The sequence below is a fragment of the Ptychodera flava genome, chromosome 22, assembly GCF_041260155.1.
Source record: "Ptychodera flava strain L36383 chromosome 22, AS_Pfla_20210202, whole genome shotgun sequence".
Lineage (NCBI taxonomy): Eukaryota > Metazoa > Hemichordata > Enteropneusta > Ptychoderidae > Ptychodera > Ptychodera flava.
The window spans coordinates 13030967-13039211 of record NC_091949.1 but is presented as its reverse complement, the minus strand read 5'-3'; positions in this window follow the sequence as shown (position 1 = coordinate 13039211).

Here is an 8245-nt window from a genome sequence, read left to right as displayed (position 1 = left end):
ATCCTCTATCTGTCCGGCTTTGAACTAAAGTACGCTGCAATGTAACTTCAATTTTAACTGCATGCACTGTTGCTGGTCTGGTCTCTACCTCCCGCAGCGTAGCCCATCCATGCTTCTCGCGTAGCCAGCGGTAGAAATGGACAAGGGACCAGACAGTACTATTGCTGAGTAAAACTGACTCGAGTAGCTAGCTGGATCCCAGATGCGTTGACTTTTATTCTTTCTTATTCCTTCAGTGAAAACGTAAACCTTTACCGGGCAGATTTAGTCAGATGTGCAGAACGACATACGTTAGTTATCCTCGACTTGTTTTAAAACGAAGGTAATGTTGATGAAATGTGTACTTTGAACCCCATTTTCCGCCTCAACCATAACTTTGACATTCATTTTGTAGAAAATGTAGAGTTTTGACACCATTCCATGGGTCGAAATGAAGACTTTTGACACACGCATCCTCCCCCCGGGGGGCCGCCAATTTTGCGGCAAATTCAACAGGTCTCGTTTTGTAGTTAGAGCTCTCTCCTGAGTACACCTGTATTCGATTCAGCCTGCATTTTCTTCTTTAGATCCGAAATCACATTCTGAATCTATCTCTGGTCGGGAAAGGAAAGTTCAAATACAAAGTAGGTCCAGACACGTATTGTGGCAATTTAATGCACAGAGACAGTTCCTCACATACTAAAATCTATTGGACTCTAACACAGCAGACATTCAACATATACAGACCAAAAGCATATCAACTTGCAGTGCATTTTATTTGGATGAAAGTGAAGTATTTCTTTGGCAAGTCTTATAAGTAGGCTACAGATACTGGAAATTTCTAAAAGTGATTGAAAGTAGAGTGAAATGACAATGAGTGTAACTTTACTCATTTTGACGTGTTTCCTGTTAAGACTGAAGTACATTGGGCCTGTGCAAAACAGTTTTCTACAACACGACGTAGTCCTAGAGGGTCCAGATCCTTCACAAAGTTCTCGGAAGGCTCCTAGATAAAACTAAATGGTGTTCATAACAATACAGGTCTAGTGTACTGTTTTGACGATGAAACTTTAAGTCTTTAGCTTTCTTTTGTAATATAAAGTTCACGCGTAACGTGTGAATAATTGAATTTCTCACATACCCGAAGAGATAAAATACAGAGCTTTGAAATGCACATAAATCTTTGGTGAAGTACAGTGTTTTTCGATATTCAGTATCCATTGTGCATGAAAGATATCAACATATTCTGACCATAGATCAAGCTGAGAATTTTGTTAACAAATAATCAAAATTAATTACAAAACAAAATGGTGACAAATATCGAATCATTTAAAAAATGTAAACATTTTAATATTGTCACACCTCTCCGATGACATGATCTTAGTGATACTCTAGTACATGTATATTTGTTTTGCTTCTTATCTGGAAAAGAACAAATGGTTTTGCTACCTGTGTCATTCAGGGAGACACCTAAGTATTCCTTTGCATGGAAAGGACATCCATCTCACAATTTGGTCAACGGAGAGAGAGAGAGAGAGAGAGAGAGAGAGAGGAGAGAGAGAGAGAGAGAGAGAGAGAGAGAGAGAGAGAGAGAGAGAGAGAGAGAGAGAGATGGTCGGGCGTGTGGGCAGATTGATCAATAGAGCTAATAAGATTGGATAAGAAAGACTGTTAAAGTGACATGATGATCGATTGAAGTCCAAAGTGTATCAATAAATAGGAATACATGAAAGAAGTGACCATTTTATGACACGCAAAATAAGTTGCCAAATAGGGTTGCCAAACAGGGTTTGGACGTTGAAAAGGAATAATAGTTGTCAGAATATATAAACTTATGTAAGAACATTCTTCGTATAAAATAAAATTGACAAGTTTGGTAGATATCTGACATACCAGTAGTCTACATTTAAACTAAGGAGAATGAAGACTTTTTTATCTTTGAATGAATAATATATGTATTTTATATGAGATAAAACGACAATTTATGTACAATAGTTCTTAATAAACGAAAATTCACAAAATTCCTGTTCGTTTCACAGAGTATACGTTTAGCGTGAAATGTAAGGAGTTATCACACACTTCAAGATCAAAGGAAATTTACAAAAGGTGATGGTTGATTTCAAAATGAAGTATGCAAGTGACACACCATTCTTTCATTTCAATTCTTGCGATTTTATGTACCCTTCATTCCCCATAAGTTCCCAAGAGAGATCTAAATTTCTATCTCATTGTATGAAATTTCCTTCTTAATATGGATGCCTTCCACTTCTCTCATTATTGTGTGCCTTCGACCTTTGCATGTATGACAACTACACCATGTTCTGCCGTTAGATTGTAATGCGTTTCGAAAGTCAAAATATATGTGGTTCTACTAATATGTGTATACTATGTTAATACTATGTATACTATGTGTATACTATGTGTATACTATGTGTATACTATGCGTAAGTTAAGTAGAAAGTCCCTTTCAGGAGTTTGGAGAAGAATTGTATTCTATTTCGAAACAGCCAGCATTTTATGTGTTAATTCTAAATCTTGAACTAAATGGACTTTGTCTCGTACAAAGGAGGCGAAAACTACGTCAATATTAGATTTAGCGCAGATTATACCACTTCTCGTGAACAATATTCATTTTGATACAGAAGAATTAACCCATGTGCTAAAAGAATTTAGAAATAAGGCTTACAGGCTTTACAACACTGAATAATTGTAGAATTAAACCTGACTTTTAGAGACGAACTTGAAGGTCATTTATATAACCATTTCATGTAAAGCGCATGTGACATTCAGAAGATAGAGAAGTTGTCCGGGAAAAAAACGACTACACTTAAAGAGAAGACTTCAATAAAACATATTTGAAATAAATACCCAATGAACAAAGTTCTATACGGTACTCAGATTAAGATCTAGAAGTCCGTATTTAGCACAATAGATACAACTGTGTTCTGCGTCATCACGATCAACAACTGAGTTCTATGTCACCAACAACTGTGTTCTGCGTCATCAAGTCAATATACAAAGTGACAGTACGACACCAAAACTAGTCTAACAAATAGCAGTGGGGAAGGTGCGCCTCTGGGACAAATTTTAAATCTCGGTAAATGTTAGATGATTTGTTTCTCTTGTACCAAACTTTGCACGGTGGACCCCTATTTTTTATTCTTGATTTGATAAGAAAATGGTTGAAAATTTCATTGGGGAAAGTTTGAACAAAATTTAGTCTTTTGCTTTTCAGGCGCATATCACCTTAAGAAGATTCAGCCGATCCCTTTGTTTCAACGGCCCTTCCACCAGACGTCTTCTCGCTACTTTTGCCTTTCCCTTTACAGCATAAACCTGCGTATAACTGAACTGTGCGCAAGCGCAAAAGAAACGCAATGAAGATGAACACACCCTGCATGGTGTTCGACACAATGAACACGTAATCTAGAATATCAGATTGCAAAAATCCATTGACCAACGCGATGATCCGCGCGAAACCCATAGCACTCGACATTTTGAATGCAAGAACACACTGGCGAGACGTGTAGGTTTGTTGACGAGCCAATTTCATTTGCGTTTCTCTTCTGACGAGAGTGCAGAAAGCAACGCAAAACGCCACGAAGTTGAACAGAATAATACTACCAATTGGTAAAAGGAAGATGATGAGCATCGGGAAACCTCGACCAATAAAGCACACAGAACCTTCACCGTATCCGATTTGAAAAGCAGGTGGGGCAAACAGATCCACCAATGCACAGCCTATAACAACCACTGCGGGTATTAACCAGGCGTATATACAATAGTATCTGAATGTCTTGCCAAAGCTTGCGGCTCTTGACGTATATTTCTTTCGAAGCATGTGGCAGATGTCAAACGCCATGACACTCATCCAACAAAACGAAGCGAGCCAGGTATAATGAGAAACAATAGCTGTCATCAAACACAGTAGTCTGAACTGAATCAGATTCATTAATGTGATCAAGATTATCTGGGATAACGCCAGAGCAATAGACAGATTCAACAAGATTTTCCCTGGTAAAGACCTCATCTCCGGGAATTTGCAAATTGTCCCTATGGTAATCAAAAGGAACATTATCGACAAAATACAACCAATTAATCTTATTGTGTTTTTCAATCCGTTCTTCGAGCTGACATCGTAAAGATCCGACCATCTTTGGTTTTTAAGACAAACTATGGCAAACAGTCCGTCGCCTCTCAAGACATAATTCTCCCTGGATATCTCATAAGTTTCGAAATTTGCTCTATGGTACAGAACTCCCCCTATAATTTTAAATTGATAACGCGTTAGTAAAACGACAACCCCGTTTACGCAATTTAAGAATCTGGCGCTCTTATTGTCACGACTTTCTGAACAAACAAACAGCAGATTTGACTCATCAATCTTCATCTCTGCTGTTCGCTCTCTCTTGTAGTCGCATCGTTTGGAGACGAGAAAACGCGAGCGATCAAACCTATCTGATTCGAAATCGCTGAATAAACTTGCGTCGTTTTGGAATTCAGCTAAATAAGTGTCGTTCATTTGCATCTGTATGACGTCGCCTTTAGCGCAGTAGTTTTGTGAATATTCTGTTACATTTATCGAAGTCGAAATTGTCTGTCCAAGGTAGGATACTGTCTCGTTAATGTATTCACATAGAGGCACAGTAAGAATATTGACATCGCTAGAGTTTGTTAACGAAGTCGATATTGCTCGTGCGTGAACATGATTGTTATCAATCTCTAACTGAAATTCTGGTGACGTTTGATCACTTTTTGAATGAAAGAAAAGAAAGCTATGTAAATTCTGTAACACGGTGTCTAAGATTATCATACTAAATTCAGTTTTCAGATCAAACATCATGTTGACAGTGAGAATCCATTCTGATGAGCGATATTCTGTAATATTTTTGTGATCGGTATTCCAAGTATCTGTTATGGAACCAATATTCTCACTCTGTCTAACCCAAATACTGCCGTCGCCATGAGATGTTGTATCTGTCATTTTCGATGGTTCTGATGAGTTGTCGACATTCTGGTCCGATGTTTGTCCGTAGTTGTCCGGACTTTCATCCGATGCTTCAGTAGTTTGACTCACCATCGACCCGGTAAGAAATCTTCGCAAAGCCGCCTCTGTTGAAGTGAGCTCCGATCTGTGCCCCAGAGGCGATGATCCGATTGAATGGTCGACATCCAACATTGTGTACTTTCCCCAGAGCTGGCTTCTGACGCTTCGGAAACGGAACGCACCGTTGGCTTGGCGGAGAAGCTTTGCACTACACCCGATTCAGATGACATATGCCCCGATATTGGGAACCGGCTGGTTGAAGCAGGTGAATGATGCAAAATCGCTAGTACAAGCATGACTGTAGCGAGGCCATGGTAAGACTTTGTCGAGTCCATCATTTCTGTAAAGTACGAAACGATATCTTCAGACTATATTGATAATGGACCGCCTATATAAAATTCAAAGCACATAGTGGTCAATTAGATCATAAGAGGATGATAAGATTTGCGGCAATCTAACATAAAGTAAAATTCCTACAGGGACAGTTTCTCTAACTTTCAGTGATGTTGTCATTTATTATTTCTGCAGCAAACAAACGCATTGAACATCAGGTGGGTTTTCCAAAAACATCTTCCGTAACAACATTACGAACTGTGTTCCAAACGGAAACCACCTGAAAGAAAACATGTAGATGGGTCGAGTGTGCCTCAGCCCTAAACATCGTAATATAGAATTCGTCAATTTCTGTATACCTCTATGCTGAATTAGCTTATCCATTGATAGCAGTAAATGCTGGTGAAAAGCGATAATATAAGTGGTCTGTAAAAGAAAAAGATCCCTTCTAGAAAGATTTACCTGTTCTGCAATCCCAACGTCTTTCACAACTGAACAAAGCATATTTAACAGTTTAAACTTGTGGGTCACTTAGCGCTGACAAAGGAAAGAAGACATGCCGCTGAAACGTTGTCCAGACAACCACGAGGTAAACAATATGAAGTGGGGTATAGTATTTAGTTGACGAAATAAAATGTCGTGCTGGAGACAGGTGATGTCAAAAATCAGCTGATGGAAAAATGCTCTATAATTGTCCTTTAGAGGCCCTTAAAAGTCAATTGTTGTACAAGGAAAATTCTGTAAAGAACGCAAAGAACTGCCGGTAACATAATGTTACTATCAGTGATAACCTTTTTGATCAGTGGCGTGATATTACACAGAACGTTTTAAACCAATTTGGTAAATCGAATAATATTTATGATTTTCATTTCTATTTATGACTTGTTTATGTTTAAAGGGACAAAACTTGGAATACTTGCGTGAAGTCATCCGGGGTACAAAATGACATAAGGATAAGTGCCAAAAATTACCAATTTGCTGAATGCAAAAAGATGCTTTTCTTTGTGATATATACACAAAACGGAGTTTTCCTTTTCCGACTTGCTTTCCCGTGACAAATAAACCGCCACAGAAAACTTTTACTTTTCCTGTAAGGAAAAGCCGCAATCCTTATCTCTATTAAAGGCACCAATAATTCAAATTTCATTACAAAAGCTTGTATGAGGTCCAAACTGTATGTAACAGTGTATGTTCAGCCATGCATGGTGACGGTTTGCATGGAAGTTGATCTTTAAGAACGGACCGTAAAATGTTTCATCGAAGTTTTAATCTTGTCTGGCTGCAAGCAGAGTTGAGCACATAAACTACTTTTCATATCAAAAAAAATTCAAGAAAGTGGTCGAAACAAAGAGTGATTTTATCGCTTTAACAAACTTTTTTTTAACAAAGTTATTAATATATCAAGTTGTCTTGCTACACTCTTGACATATTTCATTTCGTGAGGTACGGAGAGGAAGTGAGCCGACTTGATCGCCGGATAAATGAGACCCTCGGATCAGGACGACCTGGCGCAAAGTGGAAGTGCAATATAGCGGAACAGTTTGAAATGTACCGGCGCAATAATTGCATGCATAATGTCAATTTTCGACGGCCTGTATCCAGATCGTTGTGGTTGCAGTTGTCGGTGTCGTGATGATTATGACGACGACACTACGACGCCGACTACGACGATGATGCCAATACTTGATGTCGGTTAGAATTGCATACAAAAAAGTGATACTAACAATGAATATGCTGAAGCGAGATGCGATAATTTCAAAAATTATCAAGAGAGAATGCCAGGTATACTAATACAACATTAGTAATATTATTTTATGTATTAGTTTCCTGAGAATTGTCACTAAAACAAATATTATAGCTCTCGATAAAGTTTACATGTATAGTTTCTCGGGATACTGAAAAGAAACTTTGATCCTTTATTGAAGAGCGTTTGTTGTAGCTTCATGCTGTTTTATATCTTTTTACATATTGACTTTGGTGTGCATATATGCTGGCCTAACACGCGTACAGATTAACTTGCGGTCGCTGTTCATTTCCAAATATCAAATGTATGCTTGGCTTTACTTTAAACCAAGCGACAAATGAAAAAACAAAGTTTACTGCTTTGTGTCTGAAAGGGTTGACATTTAAAATACGCCACAGGAGAATCGTGATCTACGGCTCAGTCGGCTTGAAAGTTCATCTCAACCGGGTACAACCGACCTGGATAAAGTATGCTATCCCTTACAATGACAACCATAATATCTGAATTTCCTTTCGGCGTATTAGCGATACATTTTAATAATTTTACTGGGATTGCATACAGTGAGTGCACTGATTGGGATTCAATTGAGAGTTAGGCCGGACAAACGAACTGGCCCCATTCACAGTGTTTACGCTATAAGACACGAGTTAGTACGGTTTACGGGTTAAGCTGGAATGTGGACGCATTTTATGCTTGAGTGTTTTGCATCTCAGTGCCAAGTTAGTTCCGCATGACATTCGAAGCGTAATCCAATATTATGAAGATATGGAAATTTTAAAGCTCGTCACTCACGGAAATGAACCACACCACCATAGGCATAGTCATAGACATCGGTGCGTAATTAAATTAATGGAGGTAGATAGATAGCTTGCCAGCCAGAAATACACATGCGACGACATGTATCGTGCGTAAACAGTGCTGGACAAGTTCTGCAATCGCGCAGAAGACACTGTGCTTGGATGCCTAGCAACGAGAACGTTGTGGACCCGCGCTTTCCGTGCGGCTGTTTTAGCGCCCGCAAAAATCCTAATAGGCTTATGCGTGATCTAAAAAAGCCGCAGATTTCCTCATTGTAGATGTCTCAGAATAACAATGTTTATTAGACCAAGAAAAATAAAAAAGTTTGTTTCTCATCCTAGACA